General features: G+C 31.1%; 1 protein-coding gene across 3 annotated transcripts in view; it reads left to right on the plus strand.

Annotated features, from left to right (window-relative positions):
* The first annotated feature begins 327 nt into the window (after positions 1-327).
* The window catches only part of LOC140434281 (uncharacterized), a 111,516-nt gene continuing 98,784 nt past the window's right edge, over positions 328-13,059 (plus strand). For 2 of the 3 annotated variants that reach the window (XM_072522426.1, XM_072522428.1), the window contains exon 1: positions 328-541. The gene's annotated coding sequence lies outside the window, so the exon portion shown is untranslated. The remainder of the gene's footprint in view (positions 542-13,059) is intronic. The other variant, XM_072522427.1, reaches the window with a different exon arrangement.

Here is a 13,059-nt window from a genome sequence, read left to right on the forward strand (position 1 = left end):
TTTATTTTTCTACAGAATAAGAATATTGTTTGTTAGTTTACTAAACAATAGATCTTATTTAGTAACATGTATTTGCTTTAAACGAATACTTAGGAAAACAACTTTGCTAATGGTACAAGTTGCGAATAAATATGCGTAGCGTGCGATGTTACCAAAAGTGTAACAATGACGTCCTCGTCCTCGACATTGTAAACGAAGAAGAAAAGAATAAGAAGACCGTTGAATTGTTGGTTTAGCTCCCGATGACGCCGATGATCGCCGGTGAATCTTCTTTGCGAATTCCATCCAGCTTGCAAAAGACTTAAAGGAAGGGGAGGGGGATCCTATAAGTATATCGGCCTACCAAATGGGCGAATACCAAGTTTCGCATGTGACAACAAACATTCAAAAACTACGAAAAGTTCGCGAAAATTGGAGCAGAATATTTTTTAGTTATTTTGCAATCGAATGAAAGAAATTGCCGTGCAATAAAAAAACTCTGCAGTGTAGTGAATCATTTCGATTTTTTTGGCTGAATATGGTATTTTTTTGAATAGTTTTGGTAAGTAAAGAAATATTAATACAAAATATATAATGTAAATTACTGATTTATTCAATAATTAAAATGATTTTTTGTGTTTAATATTAGGCTTGCTTTTATTTTGGACCATTTTGTAAAAATTGTTACAGTTTTTTGTTATCTAAATCAAAAACTTTAAATATAAAGTCTAATTAACTTTCTGTCTTGAAAATGTCCAGTCATCACAGATTTTGCTGTCCACAATTCCTTTTTTGGAGAATGGAACTCTGATTTTTCTGATTTCGGAGTTGTTATCTGTTTATAGATTAGAGGAAAAACGCGTTCATCCTTTCTTTTGCAGCTTCTTAATTGTTCTTTTTGGTTGTCTATTTTTGCTCTGTTTTTAATGCAATATTTATGTTAGTTGTCCTAATATACAGGTCTCGACGATTCACCCAAATAATACTTTTCGTATTTCTTGTTGATTGTTAGGTCCATTCTTAGAGTCTAGTCTAAATATATTGAATGTTTTAATATATTACGTACAGTATATGGTAAGTAATTTATTTAACCACCGCGCCGGCATGTCAGGCGAGTGCAGCAATTCTGTATATACTCCAGGAAATTAAGCAACATTTAACTGTGTGCAGGACTTCGCAAAAGCCAGGTATTTAACGAGTTTTTCCGTTAATATAAATCTATATTCAGAAAACGTTTTCTGCAGAAATTTCGGCGTTGTTTCTTAATTTTTAACAATTTAGTGCAAAAACTGCGATTATTTTAGAATTTTCGCTTACCACTATAAAGGTATTTATTTATATTTAAACTTTGATAAAATAAAGGCAGATATCGAGCACAGTTTTATTAATTAAATCTTGCCCAAGTACTTTCGCTCCCTAGAGCATCTTCAGGGGCATTTCGTCTATTTTGGGCTATCCAACAATTGCAGAATGTCATAAACATAAAATTAAACATAAAATTGAACATGTTTATGTTTATGACATTCTGCAATTGTTAAATAGCCCAAAATTGACGAAATGCCCCTAGAGATGCCCTAGGGAGCGAAAGTACTTGGGCAAGATTTAATTAATAAAACTGTGCTCGATATCTGCCTTTATTTTATCAAGTTCATTTATTCGAGCATTCAATTATATTTAAGTGTTAACATTAGAAAATCCTTCAAAATGGAATATTCTAATTTTATTTTAATTTAATATATTACTCCAAAAAAGTTTAATAACGCAAAATAGTTAATTGTTTATAACTTGTGTAAAATTTATAAGCTATTGAATATATTAAAAAAAATAAGACTAAAAGAAAATACAACGTTAAAGGAATTTTATTGTTTTATATGGTCAGCGGACCCCCAAATATGAAAAAACTGCGGAGTGCATTTAAAGTGGTGAATTACTCCCAATGCAGTCGGGTGCATTTGGGTGAATTGTATGCACTTTTCGTACATATAAATCTACAGTGAAGTTGTTCAAAATTTCCTTTTGTTTTGAAGTTAAAAAAAAGTTTATTGACGGTACAATTTCCACTTTGGAAATTCTTATCAAATACAAATATTAATAAATTAAACAAATTTTGTTCTTTGTGCAAAATTCTTCTAATAATTTAATTTTATCTGACTCATTTATATTGATAATTCAGACATATATTATACATTTTTAAGTAGACAACTTTAAAATGATATTGCCAATATTGTTGAGTTGCGTTCCTGGGACGACTTTATTGTAAGATAGTTCATTCTATTACATAAAATCAACTTTAACTTGAGCATATCTGCCGAAAAAAATTATAGCATGTGATTCGTCTTTAAAATAACCACATGCCATGATGACAGTAAAATTCTGCTGTTAGTGATTTCATAGAAAATCATGAGGAAAATACAGGAAAAAAACCTCATAATACTATCCCGTCATGGTAAGTATTTAGTCGTACATTTAGTTTACTTTCAATAAACACCAAATTCTGATTTAATATGTTTGTTATTTAAAAAACATACATGATGTATCTTTTATATGTTACTGACTTACTAAAACTGGTATTTTCCTTTTATAAACTTCCTCTTTTGATATGGGTAACTAGATCTTGATATTGCAAGGTAAAGTCAAAGGTAAGCGAGGACCCGGTAGAAGGAGAATATCATGGCTGCGGAATTTAAGAACATGGTTTAAGAAAACCTCAACGGAGCTGTTTCGAGCCAAAGCGAGCAAGGTCATGATTGCCAATATGATTTCCAACATCCGAAACGGATAGGAACCAGAAGAAGAAGAGAAGAACTAGATCTTACTGCATTCTGCCGAGGAATTTGCGACACAATTGGTCTCATTTAGCATAATTAGAGCCGCTTCTTTGATTTTTTTTACCATCTGTTTCTTTTAGGACTCTACTTGAATCTTTCCATTGAACCCTATGTTCATTTTTCCATGTGTGTTTAAATATTTGAGATCTATCAAATTCTCTATTTTTAATATAAGCTTGATGTTATTGTTCTGAAGAGACCAAAGAAATTAAGATTGATGTTCACTTATTCTAACATTGAAGGGCTCTGATGTTTCTCCTAAATAAAAATTATCGCATTCATATGATATTTTATAAATACTTCGAACGAACAATTCATTGTTCGTTCTTGTTCATTATTAGGTTTAGTTTTAGATAAAATAGATCTCAAAGTGTTTGCCGTTTTGAATGTTGTTGAAATGTTGAATTTGTTTCTTATATTTTTTAAAGTTTTTCTGACGATCCTATTATGTATGGTATTGTTATTTTCCTCGTATTATTCCTTGTGTATGCTGTTGGAGCTCGTTCTAAGTTGTGTTGTTTTATTCGGTCGATTGTTGAAAATTTCTTATTTATAAACGATAAAGGATAATCAGTTTTTAATAAAACATATGTTAACAAATGTTTTTCTCTAAGAACGAATTTTCGTTAGGACAAGCAATTTTGGCTCTATCGTATAAGGATTTAATGATTCCCTTTTTAATATTGATATTGTGATTTCATTTGTAATTCAGATATCTGTTGGTGTGTGTTGGATTTCTATACACCTGAGTCTCATATCCAGTATTGTTCTTAGAGATTAAAACATCCAGGAAAGGTAGTGTATTATTATATTCCTTTTCCACGGTAAATGTTATTGTGTCTTTTATATCGTTAATATCATTCAGGAATGTGTTCAACAACTCTAATCCATGAGATCATATTGAGAATACATCATCTACATATCTCCACCATACTGTGGGTTTTAAATTGTTTAGAAATAATGTTTGTTTCAAAATCTTCCATAAATATATCGGCTAATAATGGAGATAAACTAGAGCCCATTGCTGGATCAAAATTTTGTTTATAGAATTCATTATTTAGTTAAAAATAGGTATTACCATTACATAATGTCAATAACTCCCTTATAGCTGTAATATTTAGTCAAAACTAACTAAAATATTATTTGAATTAAATTCAATATTAGATAATTTATTTAAAAAATATTGTGTATTTTTTATAAATGTCTTATACAGAAGTAAAAAACTGTTGGTTGGTTGGTTGGTCTGTGTCGTTTTAACTGACAAGAACCACGTGTTTAAGTCGAGCAAAGAAACATGTTGCTCTTTAAGTATTAAAATCTTCAACCATTGTCATCGACCTAGGGTCGCATTATAATTTAAATTTAAATATATAAAACCATATATTGATGTCTCCGCTACAATTTTAGTGTTAGCTTCTAGTACCAAAAGGAGACAATGAGGATGATCTGAGGAAGATCGAAAACGTTATGCATTTATAAATTTTGGACGACACTTTTAACAAGTTTTAAATTAAATGTTTTTATACCAATACAAATTTTGAAGTTTTTTACTTCTGTATAAGATTTTTAACTATGCTATACAGCTAACTACTAGGATTTTCCCATTAATTTTTATAAATGTGTCATTTTTATTTGCAAATAGGTCTAAGTGGTATATTCGTTTGATGAACTTTCGGTACTTTATAAAAAACTCCATGATTTTTTCTGACAGATATTCTCAAGTTAATATTGATTTCATGTAATTGAATGAACTATCTTACAATAAAGTCGTCCCAGAAACGCAACTGAGCAATATTGGCAATATTATTTTAAAGTCGTCTACTTTAAAATGTATAACATATATTAAAAAATTAAATTTCCTATCAAAATTTTACCTTTTAAAGTCAAAAATAATTCTTTTTGGCAAAAATATATTCAAAAACCGAAGCAAAAAAACACGAAAAATCGCGATTTTTCTTTTTGCCTTATAACTTTTTCCATGGTGAATAGGTGTAGGTATTGCTTCACAGAAAAAAACTACTATCATTCCTCTTTACAAAGACGTTTGGTAAAAGTATTTAGGATTCAGGAGTATCCGTGATACGATTTTTCAAAGTTCTCCACTAACATCATTTCTGGGCCATTTTCCTCATTTTTTCGCAAATATTGTTCTATAACTTTTTCTACGCTATTTTAGGTATAATCAATGGTACATTAAATAGAAATAGAAATCAATTAGCTTTAAAATGGTCTACTGTCACGGCTGAGTTTTACGGCTATTTTTTTAAATTCCCCATATAACTTTTTTTTGTACAATAAAGTATATACATTACAAAATAAAAAAGAAAGCTTATTTTCTGTACTTTTAAATAGTGAATTTTAAAATATTCTAGGACTAACGGTAACCAAGATATGGTTCGTCAAATTGAGATGCTTGCAATGATATGCCTAAATGTACAAGGAAACAATACTCCAGTCGTCAGAGACAAAAATGTCACCTACCCTCTAAAAATCATACGAACAAGCGGAATTTTGCTGAAAATGTCAATTTTGGGACCTCAAAAAAATACAAAAAACTTTGCGAATCATCCTTCGGTTAATAAAATTTAATATCTTTTTCTTTTCTTTGTAAAACAAGAACTATCTTTCTGGTAATGGCTTCCATCTAACTTCCATTTTTGATTTTCTCCTTGCAGTTTTATGAATTTACTAACTTTCTTTTACCATTTATTTTTTATTCCAAAAAAAAATATTTTTCGGTAATTTTTTTAAATACAGTGTTTCTGTTGCGCGAGTGTGATTTCCATAATTTACCAAATGATGCTACCATTACAATATTTTTAAGAATTGACAAACCAAAAATACTTCTACCAGTTTTTGCTAAGAGTAGCTTATTTTTTGCCTAGAGGACAAAAGGCTTTGAGTAAGGGTTTCTTGCGAAAGCATTAGTTTTTTTTTCATGTCAGACCAAACCGGCTCGGCCCAGTATTGTCTTAAATCTGCTACACACTAATAGAATCAGCCATTAACCTTAAACTTCAGACTGCACAGGTACATTAGGGAAAAGTGGGGTACATAGGGTTGTGCTAAAATGCATCTTTTCTCCAGTTTATCAGTTAGTGTAAGTATAGGCAGTTGAAAAAGTTTCACAAAATGTATCCATTCACAATAAAAGAATATAGCAATGTATATAAAATTCTATACAAGAGTTTTCTGTGTATTCTTATATTTACCTCACGAATCATATGCGGCGCTAGATGTATATTTGTATTTTTCTTATTCGTTAAAATATGTTCTAATCCTATTTTAAGAGAGGAAGTTTTGCGCCAGATTTTAGTCTTTTTTAATGACTTCTATTGAAAATATTTATACAAATTGAAAAACAGCCTTACATTTCATCTCTAGGATCCTCATTAGGATTATTGAGAATTATTTATTTATTTAGCATATAGCTACATCAGAGTTAAGTTTTGTGGACAAGTAAAGAGGACAATACATTATACGTAAATGTGTAATATCCTCATTATGAAACCAATCTCTTACTGTTGCTGTAGTATATGGCCTTGCATTATCCTGCACTTAACGCAAATACCGACCTACAGCAGTGAAAAATGGAAGGGTAACAGATTCTAAGATAGACTAATATATTGAAATTGATTCAAAGTGCCTTCTACGAAAACGGGAATAGTTCGGTGATGAAAAATTATTCCAGCCCACATCATAACTTGTAGACCACTATATATTTGAAAATCCTGTACATGTCTGAGTCTCTCTTGTCAATTAGGTCCTCTCCAAACTCTTACTCTTCTTTAATCAGGGTAGAGAACAAACCTAGCTTCATCTGTGAATAACACAAAACTCCATCTGTGTAAGCTCCACTACACGTGGTCTTGTACCCACCTTAATCTGAGTCTACGATTTCCATGACATAACATGAAAACCCTCAATGGACTTCTGGCGTGCAGGTCAGTTCCATGTAAATTATTCCTCAAAATTTGGTCTCATACGGTAATGCTGTGGGTATTTTCTAAGGCCCCATGCAGTTATATGCACATTTCGACGAGCTAATCCTACTACATACCGATCATGTCGAAGAGTAGTTTTACATTGACGACCCTCATGTCCTTCAGCGACATTTGCAAATGGTGCATATCGGCGCCAGAATCGCGAAATTACCCTCCGAGATACGTCAAAATGACGTACAACATCACATGTGAAAGATCACACTTATCATTATTTGAACATGTGTTAAATGCCGACGCTCCATGACTATTTTTGCAGTTAATAATCTTGTTTTAGTAAAATTTTAAAGTATCTAAAGACTATCTATAAAATTTGAACAAATATTTCTTTACAATTTAAAGCAATTAATCGTACTAATTTGAGGTGTTGTCACTTTTGCCTTAATAAAACAGTGCAATTGACAGATTAATTTACATGGCATATCTTGGTTTGTAGAGAAGTTTTTAAATCAAATAGTATGTGTTAACAAAAAAGTTTTTTAAGTTTTTTTATTGAAAAAAGTAAAATAATAATGGTGTTCCTTAAGGCCCGTTTTCACACTACGTCTTATTGTACGTTTTGTGGGTCATATAAAACGTACGACAAAATGTACGTTTTTTCCAGTGTATACACACTACGTTTTTCCTTCCGTGTTCTACCTCATTTCTAATTCAGAGTCTTGAGTTGTGTGAAGTTTGTTTAGTGTTTTTGTTTATTATGGAGGAAACACGGCTGCTTTCTTTTATTTTTTCAACTATAAAGATACTACGACTGAGGAAAAAGGGGATGAAGAGGGAAAAGACAATGTGGTCAAGAGAATGGGCTTCTAAAAAGAAGCCAGTATTCCCACGTCTCGTTACTAAAAGAGGCGAACCAGATAACTGGCGCAATTATTTGCGAATGGACACCTCAGCCTATTGTCAATTGCTAGAGTTGGTAACACCATACATATTGAAATAAGACACATCATGAGAAAATCCATTACACCCCATGAAAGATTCACAGCAACTTTCAGATATCTTACAACAGGACGCAGCGTCAAGGACTTGAGTTCACAATCATAATATCCAAACCAGCGTTAAGCCAAATAATTCCTGAAACCTGTAATGCAATCTACTTGGTTTTAAAACATAACTACTTAAAAACTTTTATACAATTCAATAAATTCCCCGAGAAAATCGTGGGTGCATTGCCGCAAAATCTGACATTATTAGGCTTTTTTTGGGAAAAATGAAACGAACTGCAGTGGAACTAGTCGTCAAATAAGTCAAGATCGGACGACTTGTCTGAATATGTATTTTCACGTAACGTTTTATCCTATCAGTTCTCGCAAAACTATGCTTCTCCCATCATTTCTACGATCTGACCTTGGATTTCATTTCGATTCGACAAGACGTACGTTTTGCTGTTTACATGCCACGTTTTATTGTATAGGATTTGTCCTATCCAACAAAACGTACAATAAGACGTAGCGTGAAAACGGGCCTTTAGACATTTTTAATGTGTTTAAATACATGCATGTAAAACAATCGAAGAATATAGCTAATACCAACTGCAAAACCTAACAATAGAAAAGAATAATATTGCAAAAATGTAAAAACCTTTATACTTAATTGTTTTTTTTTGTTTTATATAACTGCAGATACTAAATCCATTCGCCGTTTATATATTTATTGTATTATAATAACAGCAAAAAAAAACATTGCTAAATTTCACAAAAAATTCTTAGACAATAAAAAAGAAAATGAAATCTAGAGATTTTATTTTTAATTATACGCAACATAGCAGGATTATATCATAAATTTATGCGTTGGATGGGATACGAAGAAAGGTTGTACGAAGATGAAAATATCGATCAAAACAAGCAAATAAATGCTAGCAGAAAATAGAAAAAGTGGAAAGACCGATATTTTATATACAGGGTAGTCCTTAAGTAATTTAACAAAAACGAACAGTAGATTCTACACTTTAAAATATTACGATTTCAGTCAACGTGCTTTTATAAAATATTGATAACAAAGATACAGGGTGTTAAAGTTGAAATTTAAAATTATATTTTTCGCTATAACTTTTATGTTTGTGAACATTTATGTATAAAAATTTATAACTAAAGGCTTTTAAGTATGATGAATTATAATTTACACGTATCAAAAATGCCGCAGAAAACATCGGACTTCTGATTAACATTCAGAAAACTAAATATATGCCGGCCATATCAAGAATTCAACAAAATAACTTAGAGGTGCAACACGAAACGATAGAAATGGTAGAAGAATTCTGCTACTTAGGATCACTGGTAGACTACAAAAATAACACATCCAACGAGATAAAAAAGAGAATATGCGTGGCTAACCGCTGTTATTTTGGCCTGGGCCCTCAACTAAGAGCGAGAAGTATGTCAATAGCAACAAAGTGCAAACTTTATAAAACAATAATACGCCCAGTGCTCACATACGGATCGGAAACATGGGCAATGACGACCCGAGATGAAGAGTTACTGCGAGTCTTTGAAAGAAAAGTATTGAGGACCATATATGGCGGAGTAAACTAACAGGGTCTGTGGAGAAGGCGATATAACTTTGAACTCTATAGACTTTTTGGTGATGCAGATATTGTGAAGACCATCAAAATAAACCGCCTAAGGTGGGTGGGCCACGTTATGCGGATGGATGAGAGTTATCCCACTAAAATAACTATGCTAAACAGGCCGGTCGGAAAAAGAAGAAGGGGGCGACCTAAACTCAGATATCTGGACGACGTACAGGAAGATCTGAGGGAGATTGGAGTGTGGGGCTGGAGAAGACAGACACTCGATAGCGAAGGATGGAAGAATGTTTTGAAGCAGGCCAAGGCTCACGAAGGGCTGTAGCGCCAACTGATGAATTATAATTTGTTGCATACTTTAATATAACTGATAGAGGGCGCCACATATGATACATTAGATACATTATTTCAGCAAAAAAAAAGATATACCTGTTAATAACTTTAAAACTTATCAGTTTTCGAAATAATCGCATTTTACAAATCAGCTGCATAATAATTCGTAATATTGTGATATTTATGCGGTAAATCAGTGAATACCTGTTGATAAGCATAATAAATAGTTTTTTCTTATAAAAACAGCTTAAAGATAGTTATGTTATACCACAACATGCTTTCTTAGCGCTGCTAAATGTTTTTTTTTTTTTATTTTATTTGATGTCATCGTTAGACAACTACTCCAGGAGTCAGAGACGAAAATGCCACTGAACCTTTAAAAATCATATGAACATGCTGAATTTTGCTGAGAATGTCAATTTTAAGACCCTACAAAAGATGCAAAAACACTGCTACCTCTAAGCTTTTCCATAAAACACCCCCATCTTAAAGAGGGACGTAAAACATTTAGTTACTAAGAATCAGTACGCCTAAAAAAATTTTTTTCAAACAAGGAATGTAGTTGAGGTAATTTTAAATAAAAATGTTTATTAGCACTTTTTTTGTAGAGTAAACTGTTCTCTCGGGGACAACGCTGGAAGCGATCTAAAATTTTGAATGTCAGTTACGCGCATGAAAATTTTTGTAATAAAATTTGTATTAACTTGACGGTAAAAATTCGATATATTTTCAAGATCGAAAATCAAAATTTGTTTTAAAAATTAAGAGTGCAGCTTTTGTAACAACGTTTTGCATTTTGCTGCAACTGAAGTCAGTTTCTATAACACTGTTAAATAAATGAACGTTGCGCGATTTTTCCATTTTTTACAATTCTCATGAGGTTAATAAAATTGATTAGTTTCATTGACCGGTCAGTATGGAATTTCCATTGCTGGAGCATAATCTTCAAAACCTATAACACGAAATTTCGAGTTTAAGTTCTTGCAACAAATATGAGGCATTTGAAATATGCCTAAAAACTTATGAATTTAAACTTTCACATTACAAACGATTTTACAAAAATCCTTTTTTTCGATTTCAGAAGTTCGCTTTTTAAAACAACCTCAGTTAAAAATTCCTTTTATTGGCGTCTTTGTAGAAGCATTTCTACTGTAAAAGTTTTAGTTCAGCGTTTATATTCATATTTCAAATGCCTCATATTTGTTGCCAAAACTCAAAATAGAAACTTTGTGTTCTAAGTTTAAAATATTAGGCTTTAACAATGGAAATTCCGTGGCAGTCAATCGATAGAAGTAATTTGACATTTTGACGTGGACATTTTATTGATCTCACGAGAATCATACAAAATGGCAAAAATCGCGCAACATTTAATTTTTATACAGCTTTATAGAAACCGACTTTATTTTCAGCAAAATGCAAAATTGAAATACGAAAGCTACATTATTTACCATTAAAACCCATTTTAATTTTTGTCGATAGGACATTCTGATCAAAAGATATCGAATTTTTACCGTAGAGTTAATAACAATTTTATTTAAAAAAATTTCAGGCGCGTAACTAGCACTTAATATCGCCGGTAATTGTTGTTCAAAATTAACTCAGTCATATTTCTTGTTTGAAATATTTTTCTACGGCGTACAAATTCTTGGTAAATCGATGTTTTCCGTCCCCTTACTCCTTCGCTGGATTGATTGTAGTAGTCCTTCGCCACCACGTAGCCCAGATTTTAATCCACTAAATTTTGGTATATAGAACGCAATGAAAAAGCGTGTCTACAAGTATTCCCTTAAATACTCTTAACCAAAGAAATAAATACTGCAAAAGTTTCTTTGAACCACTGATGCTATTTATTATGAGACGATCTTTTATGGAACGTATTGATAAAAGCATTAAAGAAAATGGTGTACATAACGAACACTTACTTTGACAAAAAGTGTAATGTTATTCAGTTTAACTATTTCTTAATTTGGTTTGTAAATAAAATGTATTTGATTTTGACTTTAATTTAATATAAAACCTAAATTATCAAATTCAATAACACTTTATTAATTATCCAACTGATGTATGTAAAAAATATATATGTATACTACTTTTCCTTTAATATATCAGAATCTATCAATTTCAGTTATCGGTATTTTATACCAAAATTCAGAAGTATTGATATTTTTGTCTATTTTCCCTTCGTTGTCTGGAGTAATTGCGATAAATCAGCGTTATGCAGTTGATTTGTAAAATTCGATTATCTCGAAAAATATTGAGTTTTGGTATTGTTGGTAAGCATATCTTTTTTTTGTTGAAATTATGTACCTTTAATATTTTTTAACACCAATAACGCCAACTTAAAGAAATGTTGCGCCCCCTATCAGCTACATTAAAGTATGCATCAAATTATAATTATTTATACTTAAAAACCCCCAGTTAATATATTTTATACATAAATGTCTCCAAATATAAAAGTTATAAAGAAAAATAAAATTTTAAATTTCTGACACCCTGTATCTATCATAATATCAACATTTTATTAAAGTAAGTTGGCTTAAATCGTAATATTTTAAAATATAGAAATTACTGTTTCTTTTTTAACAATTACTTAAGGACCACTCAGTATAGGGAACAAATTAAAGGAGATATTACAATTTTAATAGTAAAAAAATTATGATGATCATAATGAAATTTTAGGCATTTTGTCTCTGTTTTGATGTGTATTGAAGTACCAGCTATATTTACCATATTAGAAACTAACCACATTTATAAAATTTGAAATGTTCTATCGACGTTTTTTGCTTCCAGATCAGAATGGTTTTTAAAATACAACTACAGAAATTGTAGGGGAAAACTCACTTGCAGCTTTCAGAAGAGCTTATAGCTTGTACGTCTTTATCTATTTTCTACTAGTTTTTAACAAATTTTTATGTTTTATTCTCTATTTATTCTATATTGTACCTTAAAAATCAACAATTTTTTATTTGCAACTCTCTCCTACCAATTTACAAAGACTGACAAGGGTCTTCCTTTGCGAAACCGATCTGCAGCACATAATGATCGAATGATTATAAGCTAGAGACGCACTTTAATAACATAGTACTGACTCTACGTCACTCCTTTCGCTCTTCTCTAATAGTAGTTTGCAATACTTTATGATTAAGTTGTTAATGTAAATAGCGTAAAAAAAAATATAAAAGAAATTATCGACGTAGGTTTGACTAGCAAGTAGGTACTTGATGAGTACTCAGTGCTTATTATGAATCTTTTAATATTGTAAACAGGCATTTAGTAGATTGAGGTAATAAGCAGTAATAAAAATGGTATCATGCGGATGAATTTAGATGATAACACATATATAAATGGATATTTATATTTAGATTTGTTAATTAAAATATAAAATTATTTATTA

This window comes from Diabrotica undecimpunctata, chromosome 2 (genome assembly GCF_040954645.1).
Source record: "Diabrotica undecimpunctata isolate CICGRU chromosome 2, icDiaUnde3, whole genome shotgun sequence".
NCBI classification, from domain to species: domain Eukaryota; kingdom Metazoa; phylum Arthropoda; class Insecta; order Coleoptera; family Chrysomelidae; genus Diabrotica; species Diabrotica undecimpunctata.